We start from the raw sequence: 18,336 nt of genomic DNA on the forward strand, positions 1-18,336 counted from the left end.
AAGGGGAAAATGGATGGTTGAGAGGGCTTTAAACTATGTATAAATGGGGACAGGGATGAAATGAGGCTCGATAGAGATGAGCATAGGGGAGCAATTCAGGGGCTGGGGATGAAGGCAATGGTGTAAATGAAGTGAATCTACACTACTGCACACAACATGGGCAATAAACAGGAGGAGCTGGAAGCCACTGTGCATCAGGCAAACTATGACCTAGTCGCCATTACTGAAATGTGGTGGGGCCACTGCCATGACTGGAGTGCTGCAATGGATGGCTACAAGCTCTTCAGAAGGGACAGGTGACAAAGGAGGGGTGGTGGCATGGCTGTCTGTATTAGAGAGTGTTTCGATGTTGCAGATCTTGGGGTTGGGAATGATAAGGTAGAGTCCCTATGGATAAGGATCAGGGGGTGGCTAACAAAGCAGACATCCTGGTGGGGGTCTTTTATAGACCACCAAACCAGGATGAAGAGACGGATGAGGCATTCTACAAGCAGCTGGCGGAAGTCATGCAATTGCCAGCACTTATTCTCATGGGGGACTTCAACTTCCCGGACATATGCTGGAAATACAATGCAGGTCTGAGGAATCAGTCTAGTCGGTTCCTGGAGTGTGTGGAAGACAGCTTCCTGACTCAGCTGGTTAGTGAGCATACTGGGAGGGGGTGTGCCCTGCTAGACCTGCTGTTCACAGAGAAGGACTGGTGGGAAATGTGGTGATCAGGACCTGTCTTGGGGCAAAGTGACCACGAAGTTGTAGAGTTCTCTGTCTACAGGGGAACTACAGGCCTGTCAGCCTGACCTCAGTGCCACAAAAGGTTCTGGAACAAATTATCGTTAGAGCAATCACACAGCATGTGCAAGACAACCAAGGGATCAGGCCCAGCCAGCATGGGTTCATGAAAGGCAGGTCCTGTCTGACCAACCTCATCTCTTTCTATGACCAGGTGACCTGTCTGGTGGATGAGGGAAAGGCAGTTGATGTAGTCTACCTAGACTTCAACAAAGCCTTTAGCATGGTCTCCCATGGTGTTCTTCTAGAGAAGTTGGTAGCCCATGGCTTGGACAGGTACACTCTTTGCTGAGTTAAAAACTGGCTGGACGACCGGGCCCAGAGAGTGATGGTGAATGGATTTAAATCCAGCTGGCAACTGGTCATGAGTGGTGTTCCCCAGGGGTCAGTGTTCGGGCCCATCCTCTTTAATATCTTTATTGATGATTAGGATGAGAGCATCAAATGTACCCTCATTAAGTTTGCCAACAACACCAAATTGGGGGAAAGTGTTGATCTGCCAGAGGGTAGGAAAGCCCTGCAGAGGGACCTGTACAGTTTGGATTGATGGGCAGAGGCCAATGGGATGAGATTCAACATGTCTAAGTGCCAGGTTCTGCACTTTGGTCACAACAATCCCATGCAACGCTACAGGCTAGGGGCAGAGTGGCTGGAAAGCTGTGCAGAGGAAAAGGATCTGGGGGTGCTGGTTGATGCTCGCCTGAACATGAGCTGGCAGTGTGCCCAGGTGGCCAAGAAGGCTAACAGCATCCTGGCTTGTATCAGGAGTAGTGTAGCCAGCAGGACCAGGGAAGTGAATGTTCCCCTGTACTCTGCTCTGGTGAGGCCACACCTCAAGTACTGTGTTCAGTTTTGGGTCTCTCACTACAAGAAAGACATTGAGGCCCTTGTGTGTGTCCAGAGAAGGGCTGTGAAGCTGCCGAAGGGCCTGGAACACAAGTTCTATGAGGAGCAGCTGATGGAACTGGGATTGTTTAGTCTGGAGAAGAAGAGGCTCAGGGGAGACCTTACAGCTCTCTACAACTACCTGAAGAGAAGATGTGTGAAGCTGACGGTCAGCCTCTTCTCACATAAAAGTAATAGTAGGACAAGAGGGAATGGCCTCAAGATGAGCCAAAGGAGATTCAGGTTGGAAATTAGGAGAAATTTCTTCTCAGAGAGACTGGTTAGGCATTGGAACGGGTTGCCCAGGGAGGTAGCATAGTTGCCATCCCTTGGGGGTGTTTAAGTAAAGGTTAGACATGGTACTTAGGGACACAGTTTAGTGGGTAATATTGGTGGTAGGGGGACGGTTGGACTAGATGATCTTGGAGGTCTTTTCCAACCTTAATGATTTTATGTCTGTACTATACTGTACTATAGATGAATGTATACGTTTCACATGCACACACAGCTAATGATATGCAATATCATAGAAGAAAGTGAAGTTGTCATTTCAGTGATATGTTTATTTATTTTAGCTCAAAGAGTTAAAATGCTGAAGAAAAACAAAAAAAAAAAAAAAAAGGAATAGCTGTATGTGCTGAGTAGCCCTCTCTTCTGGAAGCCCACAATAATTTTCATAATATTATTCAAACATAATATTAGTCAGAGAAGAAGTTTCTTTGAAGGATGGGATGGTTAATATGCCAGCATCTATAGGATGATGGATCATGGTTAGGATCATGATTCTTTGACAGGATATGGAAATTACTGACTGTTGAATAAATGTTATCATTAAGATATATTGCATTTAATCACTTATTTGAATCTTGTTAACATTTCTTGAGTTTACTGAGGAATATAAATTATCTAACAGTGATTTGAGATATTTTAACAGGTCTCAGTCTGCCTATGAATCTCCTAATTGTGCAGCAGTCTATTCATTGGTGAATGTATTTTTTAATACCTTATTTAGGAAAAAAATTGTGCAGATACTTGTTTTTAACATTTAATCTACTTTTATGTAAGTATACTTGATTTTTTTTTTGACAGAATGTTGTGACTAAAAAAAAGGTCTGACCATTTAGAGCTTAAAGAATCATATTTCCCCTTCCAGTCATGGGCTAGGTTTTTCTCAATTTTTCCCATTACTGTGACAAATGTAAAACATATTCAGTCATGTTGTGGTGGAAAATATTTCCATTTCCTTACTTAAAAACCTTTGTAGGACAGTCAAGACTTTCAACTGTTCAAATAAAAATTTGAAGTATCCTTCTTTCTGTCGTACACCCTGAAATCTGTCCCCCACCAAAATAAACTGATAACACTTGAAAAAATAATAGTATGACCCTAATAGATATACAGATGTATTGTTTCCATCAGATTTTTCTTTTTGAGAATAAGGCTTTTTTCAAAATATTTACATCAACTGAAGAGACTTTGGGACAGTAGAATAGAACAATTCTGAAGCAGATTGAGGTTACTCTTTATAAAGAATACAACAGGCTGTAAATATTTGGAAAAAACAAACAAACAAACAAAAACACATTTGAAACAGAGTTCCCTTTGCTAACTATACTTTTGGTGTTAACTTATAAGGTTGTACGTTTTCTTTCCTCTTCCTCTTGCTTACTTCTATTTTCTCTCATCTATTTAGTAAAAATACTCACTTTTAACTAGTATTTAGTCTCTGCAGGCAGATCTGGATCTTCCACTCTGTTCAGGTCAGAAGTAGAAGTTTCTGGTATTTGGAAAAGAACAGTCAACAGAGAGACTATTGACAGTCAGATGAGATTTGTTTCAGTTCCAGAACTGTCATTTGTTTTCATCTTCAGAATAGGCATCTCTTTATTTTCTGTTTCCTTTCTAAAGGACAGCAAAAACAATTATATAGTTTTTTTTGCAAGGATTGTATACTTATTTAAGGTCACAGTATAAATTATATATTTCTCCCCCGTTTTCCTTTAGGAAGGAATTTTTGTTCCTGTGGAGTGAGCTAACATCACAGGTTTGAATTCCAAATTTCTCAGTTTGGACTTGTGAAAGCTTTGAAAGACACTGCAATGTTCTCTTCCGTCCTCTGTCCTGTGTTAAAGAGTTCATGACAAGTATGGGGGTTACTCAATCTCTGTGTCCAATGACTCCTTGCCTTTGGGATGAGGTTACCAAAGAGACAGAGGATTGATAGCTACTGTAGCTGTGGTCACAGATCAAGACCAGACCTATTGCATGGCTGCCACAGGTGTTGGCCTTTGCACAGGAAGTAGAAGTTCCTGAACTGAATTCATATGCAAGCTGTGGTAACAGTTATGAAATGAGGTAGTTTCTGTAGAGGAAACTGTGAAAGCCTGTACTAATGCCATTTGAATATAAATTTACAAACAAACAAACAAACAAAAAGTATTATATCAATTGTGTAACAACAAAACAGACATGCTCCAGAAAGGGATCACCAGGTTGCCATTAGGACAGACCAAGTTGCAGTGAGAACAGAGCTGAAAGTACCAACATGCTATAAGATTTAAAATAAGTGCTGTTCTGGATTACACTGAGTCAACACTACTGATTTAAAATCATTTATAGAATAATCTATCTGCCACAAAAAAATACAACATTCCTATCATGATATAATTGAAATATAATTTTTAACTCTAGTTTAAAAATACAGTATTTGAATAACTGTTTCAAACAATACAACTGATACAGATATCAGAAACATTCTGTCACAGGAAATAGGTAACAGAAACAGCTGCTGACAAGGGATATGCTGTAATATGAATAAATAGTTCTCACCATTCTCTTAAGTCTCTGAATGACCTTCCTGAGCAGAGAGCCAAAATTCTGTAAAAAAAAATAAAAATCTTATCAGATCGTTGGTAGAATGAATGCATTTAAACGGACTCATAAGGCTGATTTACCTCTCTTATCTATGCTGATTTGCCGCCATGAAAATTCAAAATAAAAGAACATAAATGCAGACAAAAGTAGACATGCATGAAATAATCAAAAGAAGAGAAAGAACGAATAAATAAATGAAGATGTAAAATAAGAGAACCAGTCATTTCATCAAGCAAGTAATAAATCACAATGGAATACAGTTCATCATACCTTTTACAGGTATTTTGTCATGATGATGGTGGCTTAGGATTTACTGTGAAAGCATATTTGTAGGGCCAACTTCTGCTCCTTGCTGGGAGTTTTTTCTTTTTGTTCAACAGAACTACCAGGTGGCCCTTAATAAAAAGCCTCTAGGCTTATTTAATAGCTTGCAGTACTCAGTAAGACTTAAAGATAGTGAAAAGAAAAATATATATATATATATTTTTTTTTCAGATATGGTTATGAATTAAAGTCATGTTGAAATATATTTCCCATTCCTTTTATTTTAAGAGTGATTTATGTCACAATCCTTTGTTTCTTCTCGGGGGATTAGTTTATTTATTTATTCTTGTGACTAGCTTACCAAGAAATGATGATGGCAGAGTACTTGAAAATTGTACTAGAAGTGTTACTAATAATGGATTTCTTTAAAGCTGTGTTACCCCTCCCCAGTCCCCAACTCTTTAATGTTTGAGAGTGAAGAGCACACTTGGATTGCCAGGAATAGGAACCCAACAATTAAGGAATGAATTATCTGTATCTCTTTGGCAAGCAAAGCTGGACAGAAACAACTTGGTTGTCTCAGCTTTGATTGTATTACTGTCTAATTTTGGTGAGCGTAGTAGCACCCAAAGAAAACACATGCTTCTTCCCAACTCTCGCCGTTTGTGCCTGCAGCACTGCTTCTAAGAAATCTTAATGGTTGGGTAAGGTTATTTTCTGGAAGACCAACAAGCTGAAGCTGTACTTGAGCAAGATAATTTTGGAAAGGGAAAGCAGGCTAGGAAGCTGCAATATTACTCAGTGCAGTCCCTTCTGGCTGAAAGGACACCTTGCAATCATTACTTCAGTAGTTTGGGATTACTCCAGATTTCCTTCCTTCTTGCACATCCATTTATCCAAAGAATAACTTCTGTCATCTGTGGCATATAGAGAGATCCTGTCACTGCCAGGTGAATGATGCTCTTGGTTCCACACCAATATTTTACTGTAGAGCTTTTGAAAGGATCCTCTAGCAGAGAACATGGCAGTCTCCTTTATGTGATAAGTGACTGCAGTCTCTCCTCTGTAATTGCTTTGCAGATACACAAAATGGATCTGAAGGTCTTGGAAAGGACTTAAATAGTAACCAGCTTAGAGATTTATTTTCATTATTTTTTTTTTCCCCAGAAGTAGCAGGTTTGTAATTTCTGTGGCATTTTAAGAAGTCTTAGTCTCTCCCCTCATTGTCTGATATTTAGTTTCTGTTCCCTGCTGGAGGCTTTCCGCTTTCCTCGCTTACAACACAGACATGCAAACAGTGTACCCTGCGGGGACGGATGAGATAAAGGGGTGGAAAGTTTTGACACAAAGTGAGAGCAAGTGACTTACAGAAGAGGCAGAATCTGATCTGCTGCTGATAGAAAAAATAAAAATAAAATAAAATAAAATAAAATAAAATAAAATAAAATAAAATAAAATAAAATAAAATAAAATAAAATAAAATAAAATAAAATAAAATAAAATAAAATAAAATAATAAAATAAAATAAACTCTTCATACCATACCACATCTGTTTTAGGAAGACTGAACATCTCTGCTGGAGTATGTGCCAAACCACTGCCTGCATGATCACAGTGACCACAGTAATGGTCCCCTGGGGCTGAGTAAGGAGTGGAGGTCTGAAACGTAGGATCAACAATTTGGTTTACATCCTACTTTCCTTGAAATTATAAACATATCTGGCAACCAAATCAACACTATCAGCCATATCCAATATTATTACCTTTAGGGATAACACTTCTGCTCCCAGTCCCCAAGTGGTGTAGTTTTAAGCTGAAGAAAACAAAGAAATCTTGAAGAAAACAGGGAGACTGGTAGCCAAGAGCTAGCAGAAGCAAGGGAGATAAGGGAGGAAAGCTAAAAAACAAGGAGGAAAACAACTGATCGAAGATTCCAGACTGACTTATGGTAACCTTTTGCTCACTAAGTGTGGTTAACATATTAAAAAACACACAATCAAAATGCAAATGTACAGAAATGTGGGATTTGGTGTGTCACACCATGATGCACAATAAGTTGTGAGATCCTATGGCTGGTCAAGGGAAGAGAGCAGTGAACATAGACAGACAGTCAGTGTGGGAAGCTGCCACAGTTCACATGCCCCATGGGGATTTGGGAGTAGATGGGTCTTTGGGTGTCAGCAAGACACCACATTTTTCTTCCTGACAAATGTGACATTAGAGCAGGAAACTGTAGAGTCTATTGCAATTCAGGAAGGCAGGGCTGGTGGCAGCCTTGGCAGGCAAGACTCCCCTCCCAGGAACAGTATTTAGGGTGGTATTAGTTTTTAATATTTTATTCTATTCTGTTTCACCCAGAAGATCAGAATACCCTTCCTTTGAAAAGATTCTTATGTTCTAGTTTTGTCTTTCTAGACCAAGAAACTGGAATTCCCTTGGGCTCTTGGGAAGCTTCAGGAAAGATAGTTCCAAATCAAATCTTTGGCTGACCTGCAGCTCTTTAACACTTGGCTAAAATGTTCTTAAATTTGTAGTTATTTTTTATCCTTCTAGAAGAAATCAAGAGCAATGCATAGGGTAGTATAAATTACACTCTTTTCCTTATTGTATCATCTTCATGTAAGCTCTTATATTGTTTGAATTGTGATATGATTGGGAAGAATGTGAATGCATGAGGTAAGAAGGGCTCAAAAACAGATGAGTGCCAGCAAAGGCAAAAGCAGAAGGTCAGATGTCCCATGTGATCAGTGGAAAGTGGAGGAATTTTTTGGATCATTAACCAGGTGAGCAACAGGGAAATACAAAAAATGATGTTTGTGATATGTCTTGGGCCTATCTCTTCTGAAACAACCAGTGAAGCCTTAATTTGAAGGCTGAGTTAAAGATTCAAAATGATCTTTTTTGTAACTGCATGAGCCTGCAATACATCTGGCCTGTATAAGGGTGAACTGAAGTGAGCATGGTAACTCTTCCTGATAAATGTGGCATTGGAGCTCTGCAAAGAAAATATGATTTCTTTTCTTTTTTTTTTTTTTCTTTTTTTTTTTTCTTTTCTTTTTTTTTTCTTTTTTCTTTTGTGGTTCCTATTCTAGATTTGTGATAAAACACATAAAACACATCATGGTGGATTAACCTTGTCTGGTTTTCAGGTGCCAACCAAAGCACTCTCTCATTTCTCTTCATCAGGACAGGGAAAGAAAATCAGATGAAGAAAAATCTTGTGAGTAGAGATAAAAACATTTTAATGAAAGAAAAGCAAAGTCCATGTGAAGAAGCAAAATAAAATAGAAAAAAATAATAATAAAAATTGTTTTCTAGTTTGCATTAGCAGGTTATGTCCAGCAAGGACAGTGCAAGGCCTGAGTATGTGTAGCAGTTGCTTTGGAAGACAAATGTCTTCATAACGAATGACCCCTCCTCCTTGCTGTTAGCTTTTATTGCTGAGTGTGATATATGGAACAACTGACCCAACAACAGGACACAGCAACTGACCCCAGGACAACTGATTCAAATTTTTGCTCAGTTTGGGTCAGTTGTCCTGGCTGTTTCCCCTAACAAACGTTTGCCCACACCCAGCCTACTGGCCTTTGAAGGGATGAAGAGGCAGTCTTGATGCTGTGCAAGCACTGCTCACCATTAGCTGAAACACTGTAATTAACAACACTGTTCTAGCCACAAATGTACAGCACTACATGTGCTGCTATGAGGACAGTTAACTCCATCCCAGTGACACCCAGTATACTCATATTGGCTTGGAAAAATAATATTTTGCTTCAGTTGCTAAGATCTATTTATCACAGGCAAGCATTCTTTGATGCTTACAGAGATGTTTATATAGACTGCAAAAACAGAGTATAGATAGGTCTTTCTACGGCATGACATCAAGCTAAATTAAATAGTCTTTCTCTGTAGGTCTGCTGGTGGGGTTTGAGTAAAAGCTGTTCCTATGCAAAGGATTAAAAGAAAAAAAAAGGAAAAAAAGGAAAAAAGAAAAAAAATGAAAAAAAAAAGAAAAAAGAAAAAAAAAGGAAAAAGAAAATGGGAAAGAGAAAAAAAAAGAAAAAAAAAAGAAAAAGAAATTGATGTGAAGTTCATGAGTTTTAAGATCACTTTGACTAAGTAGGAGGCCAGGTGACCTCTACTGCCAAGATCTCACACAAGTTTCAAACTAGTTAAATTGCACCAAGAAGTGTTATTTCAAACCAGTTTATGTGGGGGCTGCATTTCAATATACATGTAGTGACAGACTGGGAGAGACTCACTTAGAGGGAATGACTGACAGATTGACTCATTTTAATGAGAATGTAGGACTGTATTTTCCAAATTCCTTTCTGGCAGCTGAACTTGAAAATCATTAACAGTCAAAATCTATCATAGTTTCATGTTGTAAAAGAGGATTTCCAGTCATTTCACTGATGACACAAGTATTAGTGGGAATAGCAAAAAAAAATGGATGTATTGTAGGAAGTGAAAACTGGAGGAAAAGTATTATACTATCTATAACATCTACAGAGAATTCAGAAAGGGTTTTAGAAGGACTAGCATTGGAAGCTGGTATTCAGCTTGTTTAATAATTAATTGTGTGATTTGGGGCTAAAATGGAATGAAGGTCTAGGATGCTTTTGGAGAATAAGTATTCTTACCCAAGATGGGACATGATAAAATGTAATGTCACCTATGAAACATACTGTTTTCTCATGTTTTCCACCATGTACACATGCTCTATTTTATAGCTTTTTTTTTTTTCTTTTTCCCTTGGTTTTGTTTTGCAGTTTCTGTGAAGTGTAGTTATTCTATTATTATTTCAGATTGATTTTCATAACATGTCCAAAAGTCCAAGGAAGGAGATTGTTTTTCGAAGTACTTTGTCAAATGCATGCAATACACTTTCCCTGAAGTGCAGACAGTAGTGAAGACATCTCAGTTTAAAATAAATGTGATAATTTATTCTTAGCACTTTTGTGCTCTTTCACATTTTGTCTCTGTTGTGCTGCAAACGACAACTAGAGCTATAACTAGTGAAGCAACAGTTGCAGAAATATTCTAGGAATATTTATTCCCATGTATAAATTAATTTACATTCTCCATTTGTATGACTTTTATGCCCTATAGTTATTTAAGAGCTTAGGTTTCTTCAATATGTCTGTTCCAAACACAAGCCTACAAATCTTAACCGTCTTAACCGTGCACCTTGAATGATTTTGTGACAGATATGCTTAATCTTTCTTTCATTATAACAACAGATAATTACCAAGTTTAAAATGAGACTTTAACATAAAATTGGGATTAAAGGCAAGTTCACCAATTCCAACAAATCAGCGAATGGACAGCATTGGCAGTTGTAGACTTTACCAACTAATTTATATGTAGTTATGCCTAGTGGGTGTGGAGGGCCATGGGCAAGATGCTGTGCAGTAAAACAGTTTATTTTTCTAGTATATTTTCACAGCATTTGATAATGGATAGTAATGCAGTGGAATACAAAATACCATAAAGATAAGGTCATCGAAAAACTTAATATTCTTCTTCAGTTCTGTTTTGTTCTTCATTTGGTAATTACTAAATGAATGGTAATTACTAAATAAATTGGTAACGAATGCAATACACATTTGAAATGGTAGTTCAGAGATTCCCTGAAAGAGGAAAGTAGAAAGATGGAAAAAGGAACTCAATGAAGTTTTATATTTATTCTTTGGGTATCTTTATCTTGGGAAGGGGAGAAGAATAAAAAATGCAGTTTACTGTTAAGGCTAAAATAAGAAAATCATATTTGCATGATTCACAGCCAGACTTCACAGCCAGACTTTTTAAAATACATTGCTTAACATCCATGGGTGGAGTGGCAGCCTTTCTGATTTTGAGACGCCCATAAGCAGAGTTTCTGGAGTGGTTAAAGAAAATACACCTGACTGATTTTTTCAAGAGGAAGTGGCTGAAGATAAGCAATGATAAATATTCCTGAAATATTTTAATACTCAAATTGTTTGACTTTTAGGAACCCTCCACATGGATGGAACCCTCCACAGCTGCTAGATACAAGGCAGAAGTGTCCCAGATGTATACTTTACTGAATACAACAAGTTTCAGATATGAGAGGACCAGACTGTGTTCATTCTTTCATGTTTTCTTTTCTTTTTTTTTTAAATTATTTTATTTATTTTCTTTTTTGAACATGTATGAGAGGATAGAGCTCAGAAATAATGCTGTCCTCTTTTCTTGCATCTGTACTACCTGAGAGATGGGGCCGGTGTGAGACTTTGTGATTATCACAAAGCAATGTTCCTACCAGTCCTTCTGAGAGCAAGGGATGTGGTATGGTCACAGCTAGGAATAACGATGACATTGCCTCTCAGCTTTGAAAGGATTGCATAAGCTACTGCATGCTATAACCTAAGAAAGGTGCATCAGTATATTTGTGTTAGGAATAAGGAGATGCAGAAGAACTCTGATGTAAAAATGGTGTTGTTCAGTAATATGTTTTGCCCATGCAGAATGTTTGGAGGAAAAATGAGCTGCAAAATTTAATTTATCTAGTTCAGATTTTGCTATATTAAAAGCAGGTTTTATAAAGGTTTATTAATAGACATGAAATGAATTTTTACCCTAAAATACTGTACTTAAAAAAAAAAAAAGGGGACAACATTGATATTGAGGGAAAAGACAGAGAAAAGTATTTACTGATGACTGAATGAGCATTAACAAGATTCTGCAATTTGCTTTGCACAGGAGATTTATTAAAAAATGAAAAGCACTTGGAAATACTTTTACCACTTAAAGTGATCATTGGAGCATCAGCTGGGGGAAGTATAATTTTGAGCCCTGTTACTGAAACGCTTTACAGTGCCATAAGGTGAAATTAATCTGTTTACAGGAAGAGCGACTGGCCCACCATGACATGAAAGATTTCCTTTTATGATAAGTTTGCAGAGCTTCATGAAAGGAAAAACTTTATTCTGTTAAATAAAATTATGAAAACAAGACTTCATTTCTGATTTGCTATGGAACACGTCCTACACCATGCAGCTCTGTTTAACTTGGAGAGTACATCCAGCTACAGTTTTTGTTTAATGGCTAGTTAACTATTTCTGAACTGTTTTCCAGGTTTGACAAATACTCTAGACAAATGTTTTTCAGACTTGTTTGTTATATTCCATTTTGTGTTGATTGGTCACACAACTCGCAGTGCTATTTATGTTCTTTGACAGTAAGCCAAAAATATTTAAATAATTTAAAAATAATTAAAACTAGGCATCTGATTTATTCAGATAATCATTGCTTTGCCAAATGCTTAGGATTTACTCATTAAAAAAAAAAAAGTCTTGATCATCCATTTCATTTGTAAAGATGTAAATTTGTCATAATCTTCTTTACCTCTAGAGCAAATCAATTTTGTCATGAACTGGGCTTTGCTTCTGTTGGAAGTGAAAGATTTGCTTTGGTTTCATTGGAAACAAAACAAAGCAAAAGATTGTTTAACTTTTTATTTTTTTAATAAAGCAACTATAAATGTGGTAAAACAATAAAAATAAGCTTAAAGTGGATAGTAGTCTAACTTTCATTGATGTGAATTAAGAGCAAAATAAATGACAACAAAATCTGTACTCTGCTATATAATTTAGTTGGTGCCAGTGCTAAAATATATATTTTTTTCATTCTCGGTGGAGTTGATATTTAATGTTGCACTTTAAAACATCTTCCTTTGGGTAAGTTACTGCATTGTTATCCAAGAAAATGACCCAAAGTCATTGTTAAAGAAATTTCTTAGTTTACTAGTTCAAAAAGAATTAGGCCCTATGATTACTTTCAGATCCGAAGTTGATTGTCATGCTAGTTAGGTTTTGAATTATTCCCAGTGTAACAGTGACTGGTGATGGTGTTACCTTAATTTATTTACGTCTTTATGGAATTCTTTGTATATGTGCTTTCAATGACAATTCATGTGTAAAGGAGCAGTGAGCGTGGAGATAGATGCTTTGGGTAGACAAAGCAGAAGTTAGTGGAAAGAAATCATGAAATAACTCCTAAGACAAAGGAAGTTATCATTTCAGCTGAGAAGATGAATAGCTATTTTCTCTGGAAACATTTAACTGCAAAGGAAAACTTTTCAATAACACAGATTTCCCTTGTGTCAACGTCGAGCTATAGTAATCCCGAGGTCAAGTAACAGGGTGTGCACAGATCTGTGGTGTCTAGCAAGGCTGGACAACTGATTATCTCTATAGTTAAGGTCAGTAATATTTGTCTTTTAACTATCATGGTAAAGTCACTGGGAGCAGATTGTTCCTTGTTTCTAGGCATGATGGAAGATTAAAATCACACAACTAGAGGTAAGCACAGCTGGATTTTAGATGGCATGGAAAGTAGACTGCAGGTGTAATGCCCAGTCATCCATCTGTTTCAGATGTGTAGATCAATTGTGAGAAGTGGAAACAGTTGGACTATTGGAAAGCTGTGGGCAAGCTGCAAACTTGATGAGGGATCTGAAAAAAGAGAGACATCCTATCAGTTGCCTTTTTACACACGGATGAAATTATCAACTTGTATAAAATCATAACATTTTTAAAATTGTCTAAGATCCTCCAGTGAAATTGCATATATAATATTATTGTTTAGAGATGTTGCAGAAAGTACCCATGCACAGGCATAGATAATCAGATAAGGAAAAGAGAAAAATCTCTCATCTGTCTCTTTCCCAAAGTTTGGAATATTTTTATTATATTACAGCAAAACAAGTATTTAGTCCCATGAGGTATCTGTGGTGAGAGCCTTTTCGTGGTATTTTGAATTTAAACAAAACAACTAGACTCTGGAATTTTTCCACGGTGAATTTGGAGATCCTGAGGTACCTTCTTCAGCTGCTTCAGTCACTACTTGATGCCACATTATTCATTTCATACTCAGAGAGGAACAGAAAAGGCTGTGCAGTACGAGACATTAGCTTACACAGCTTTTAAAGGAAGAGGTCCATTACATGGATAGATTACTCTCAAGCAAAAATACTTATTTTCACACTGTGAGGAAAGGTTTTCATTACTAATTGACAGCAGGACTGAGCAAGCCAGTTGCCACCAAATTTTTAAGACAGTTTTGATTTTCTGATCTCTGTCAGGATAAAATCATTCCGGATGTACATTGATGACAGTGGGATCACAGTCAGAGCCTGGCAAAATCAAGAACAGATCAACGTTAACTTCTTTGCTAACTCTTTTATCTTCCAAGTCTCATCTTCAAATGAATCATTTTTTCCACTTACCTTCCTGAAAACGGAGACAGTGTCTGCTTCTGTTCACCCCACCACCTTCAGGTTATGTTGCCAGATGATGATTGACTATCTGATCTGTCACAGAGCCACGATCTGCCTCTGGGAAGTCTCATGGCACTTTCTAATGGTCAAATAGCACAGCAGAGACATTAACAGAAATAGTACTACTATCCAGGAAACCTTATTCTTTTGTTTTGTTTGAACTCTGACTGTGGGAATCCATTTACTTTGTACGTGACTTTGATCTTAAGGGACTTGCTTTTTGACATGTGTTGGTATAGTTCCCACAGTGATATGACTTCCTAGCATGCCATGTGGACCAGACACACGATGCCTGAAATGTACATCCTTACCTTATAAACAGGACACTTTAAAAGTAATTTCTGCCAAAGCAGATAGCATATGTTTATATTGGATCAGTAATGCCCTCAGTCTTCTTGGAGGGCAAACACTGAGGACAATTTCTTGGGCTGTGCTCTGATATCTTTGATTTAGTGTGGCGTAATGACCACACGGAGACCAGGGTTCTTTTAGGATCAGTAACTGCTACTACTTTATTGATGACATAACTTCACTGTATATCCCTTATCGAGAACAGGCTCCCTTCTTATACCATTCGCCCCACAGCAGTACTTTCCCACTAACTATTCATTGGTCAACAACTTTGCACGGCAACTACAAACACCCAGCAACCCCCATGCCCCAACGGCCGGAGAACAAGCAACCCGAGACGGCAAGCCGTCTTCTGAATCACCCTTCTTTGTTCCCTCTAAACTCTTTACATTCCTGATGGCCTCATTGTTAAGTCTGCTGTTATCACCAACCATGGGGCTTGTCGACCCCCATGGCCACACTTCCACAATTTAGTATAAACTTTAGTAGCTTCCTTTGTATTTGGGATGTCAAGAATTGTTCAGGAAGAACCAAGGACTCAGAGTTTGGCCCAGCAATTTGGACTGTGTATTCTTTAAACATTCAAAAGAGTTGCATTTAAGATGCTAAATAAAAGTGTTGTAAGCAACACAGATATGAAACAAGTAGCTTGACAAATAACTTCCTTTCATGAGAGTGCTTTAATAAGTGCTGTTTGCTTGATTTTTGAACACTTTTGGAAATAAATAATTAGATCTAATAATTTTATATTAGGAAATACAAGAGCTAATTTTGCAGCTGTATTCTGATCTCAGTAACTTTGACCTTGACATGCAGTGCAACAATTTCAGTTTGTTGTTGTTGCCATTAAAATGAAGAAATGTTCCAAAAATCACTGAGGAGGAAAGAGGGGCAGAGAGATGGACTTTCTGTCAAGATGAATTTTTTATCTCTTGTAAGCACCCTGCCAGAGGTATTTGCTTATTCTACTGTCACAATGGTGCAAAGATCAAGAATTGTGTTAGAAAAGGGCATGCATCAGTTAAGTGTGAAAAAGGATCAAAACTGAAGTAACCAGAAAAGCAGATCATCCAGGCTGAAGGTATAGTTTGAGTGAGAACTTGAAGATAAATGAGGTGAGAATAAAGGTAAGACAAAAAGGGTCATGAGAGAAGACATGAAAGTGGGGAAAGAACACTAGAAGCGAACAATAAATACAAGAGGAAAAGATGGGGGAAATGCTCAGGAAGCTATTGATCACACTAAAATACATAGATCAGGTCAATCTGCCCACAGTCTCCCGGAAGCTGCTACCTTAAGCTCAGCCCTAAAGGAAGCATGGATATTGGTTTTAATGCAGCAGGGGCCTGCCTAAGGGAAAAACATAGAAAAGACACTAAAATTCAGAGGCAGTAAGGAAATATCTAGGAGAGGGAGTGCAAGAGGGGTGTTAAATATTTTGCCATTAGAGAGTACCTCAAACACATAAACAGATTAAGTGTTTAAAATGTTGCATACTGTAACTTTATGCAAATCATGTGTGTGTGTGTTTGTTAGGGGATAGTAATCTGTGCAGCAAGGAAGAAGGGAGGACAAGGAGTTGGACTACTAAGAGTCTGGTCCCCAGCCAGTATCTTTCCTGTCATTGAAAATATGTAATGAGAAAAATCTGACCTCTGTGAATTGTACGCAACAAGGAACATCTGTTCTAAGGAGGTGCTATTGAACAGGCAGCTTGCTTATACCACTATGTTGTTGTTGCTTTCTGCAATTTTCCATCCTCTTGTGAATCTTGAGCTCAGTGTATCAGCTTCTTTCTATCAAATGATTCTTGTCTTACCTTTGGCACAGCAGTCATTGGTGAAAACTCACTGAAGTTCTTGGAAACACATATTTAGTAACTACATTAAATACTTTATGAAGTGTTCTAATCAGTACCACCTCTGTACCATTCTTAAAACATATGAATAGTGAGAAAAAGGCAGATAAATAGTGCCAAGCATATTAATCTCTTCAATGGGATTCATAAGTTAAAAACAAAACCAAAACAAAAACAACCAACAACATCAAAAAAAAAACAAACATAAAAACAAAAAACCCATCTCATTAACACAGCTTGCAATTGGAATAAAATCAATTTTAAATACTTTCCATAAACCTTGATTAGAGCGCCTTGGCCACTGCTTGTTCCTCTGAGAGTAGAGTGAGCTGCTCCTTTCACCCAAGGGCAGATGTGCTGCCCTACTAAATCTGCCTCAGATACAAGAGAACAAGTGGAGGATGAGATCACAGCCCTCTCTATAGCAAATCTCTGGCCAACTCAAACGTTGTTATTTCCTCTTTGCACTGACCTTGTGTCCTGCCTGTGCAGTATTCTTCTGCAGTAACAAGATCAATTGAAGCGGCGGTTTATATTCCCAGCTGATGCCTGCTGGGAACATTTCTCCCTTGCACTATATTCCCTACTTTCCACCAACCACACAGCATGGGCCCCCTTCCTGTTAAGCTAACTTGAAGGTATAGGAGAGCTTAACCATGAGTCCATCTTCCCATTCCAAGTCTCACACTGTAGCTGCAAGGTCTGTGAGAGAAATACAAGGTTCACTGTCTGGCCAGCTGGGCTGGGGAGAGTCTTACTCTCCCATGTATCCAGGGAACCTAACAGAACTAGCCACATAGTCTTTTGAACAAGGTATTCAACCCATGACAAGGTTCAACACATAAACTTAATAAAGAGTCTAGTGGTCTTCTATGATCATGTGACTGTATCAGTGGACAAGGGAAAAGCAACCGATATCATCTACCCAGATTTCTGTAAGCCCTTAATATGGTACCCCAGAACATTTTTGCCTCTACATTGGAGAGATATGGATTTGATGGATGGACTACTGATGGATGGATGGCCACATCCAAAGAGTAACAGTCAATGGCTCAATGTTTAATTGGAAACTAGTAACGAGTGGTGTTCCTCAAGGGTAGTAATGGGACTAATACTATTTAATATGTTCATTAATAACACAGCTGGATTGAGTACACCCTTAGGAAGTTTGTGTTTGACACCAAGCTGTGTGGTGCAGTTAATACACTAGAGGACAGAGTTGCCATCTGAAGGGGCCTTAACAGACTTGAAGTTCAACAGAGCGAAATGCAATGTCCTGAACCTGAGTCAGGGCAATCCCCCAAATCAGTACAGACTGGGTGATACATTGATAGTAGCCCTGCAGAGAAGGACTTGGGGTACTAGTGGACAAGGAAAAAAAAAAAAGGATATGAGCTGGCAATGTGTGCTTGCAGACCAGAAAACCAATAATGTCCTGGGCATAAAAACAAGTATGGCCAGCAGGTTAAGGGAAGTGATTTTACTTGTCTACTCTGCTTTTGTGGTACCCCACCTTGGGTACTGCATCCATCTCTGGGGACACCACCACAAGACTGATAAAGACCTATTAGAGTGGGTCCAGAGAAGGGCCACAAAAATGATCAGAGGGCTAGAACACCTATGAAGAAAAGCTAAAAGAGTTGGGGTCATTTTGCCTAAAAGAGTTGGGGTCATTTAGCCTGGAGAAGACAAGGCTCTGGGGAGATGTTATTGTGGCCTTTCAATATAAAAAGGTGGCTTATAAGAAACATGGAGAAAGACTTTATACCAGGGCCTGCAGGGACAGGACAAGGGGTAACAGTTCTAAGCTGAAAGAAGGGAAAGAAGGTTAATTTAGATTGGGTATAACAAAGAAATTTTTCACGATAAGGATGATAAGACATTGATGCCCAGGGAAGGTGTGGATGCCCCTTATTGGAATTGTTCAAAGCTGGGTCAGATGGGACTTTCAGCAACCTGATCTGGTGAGAGAGAACCCTGACCATGGCAAGGGGGTTGGACTAGATGATGGT

General features: G+C 38.3%; 1 long non-coding RNA gene across 1 annotated transcript; it reads right to left on the reverse strand.

Moving 5' to 3' along the window:
- Positions 1 to 12,502: 12,502 nt before the first annotated feature.
- On the reverse strand, positions 12,503 to 17,222 carry LOC310895743. Its single transcript, XR_014580923.1, has 2 exons — positions 14,065 to 17,222; positions 12,503 to 13,971 (listed from the first exon to the last, which is right to left on the reverse strand). It is a non-coding gene; the product is annotated as an uncharacterized lncRNA (long non-coding RNA).
- Positions 17,223 to 18,336: the final 1,114 nt, after the last annotated feature.

This window comes from Anser anser, assembly GCF_964211835.1.
Source record: "Anser anser genome assembly, chromosome: 2".
Taxonomy (NCBI): Eukaryota; Metazoa; Chordata; class Aves; order Anseriformes; family Anatidae; genus Anser; species Anser anser.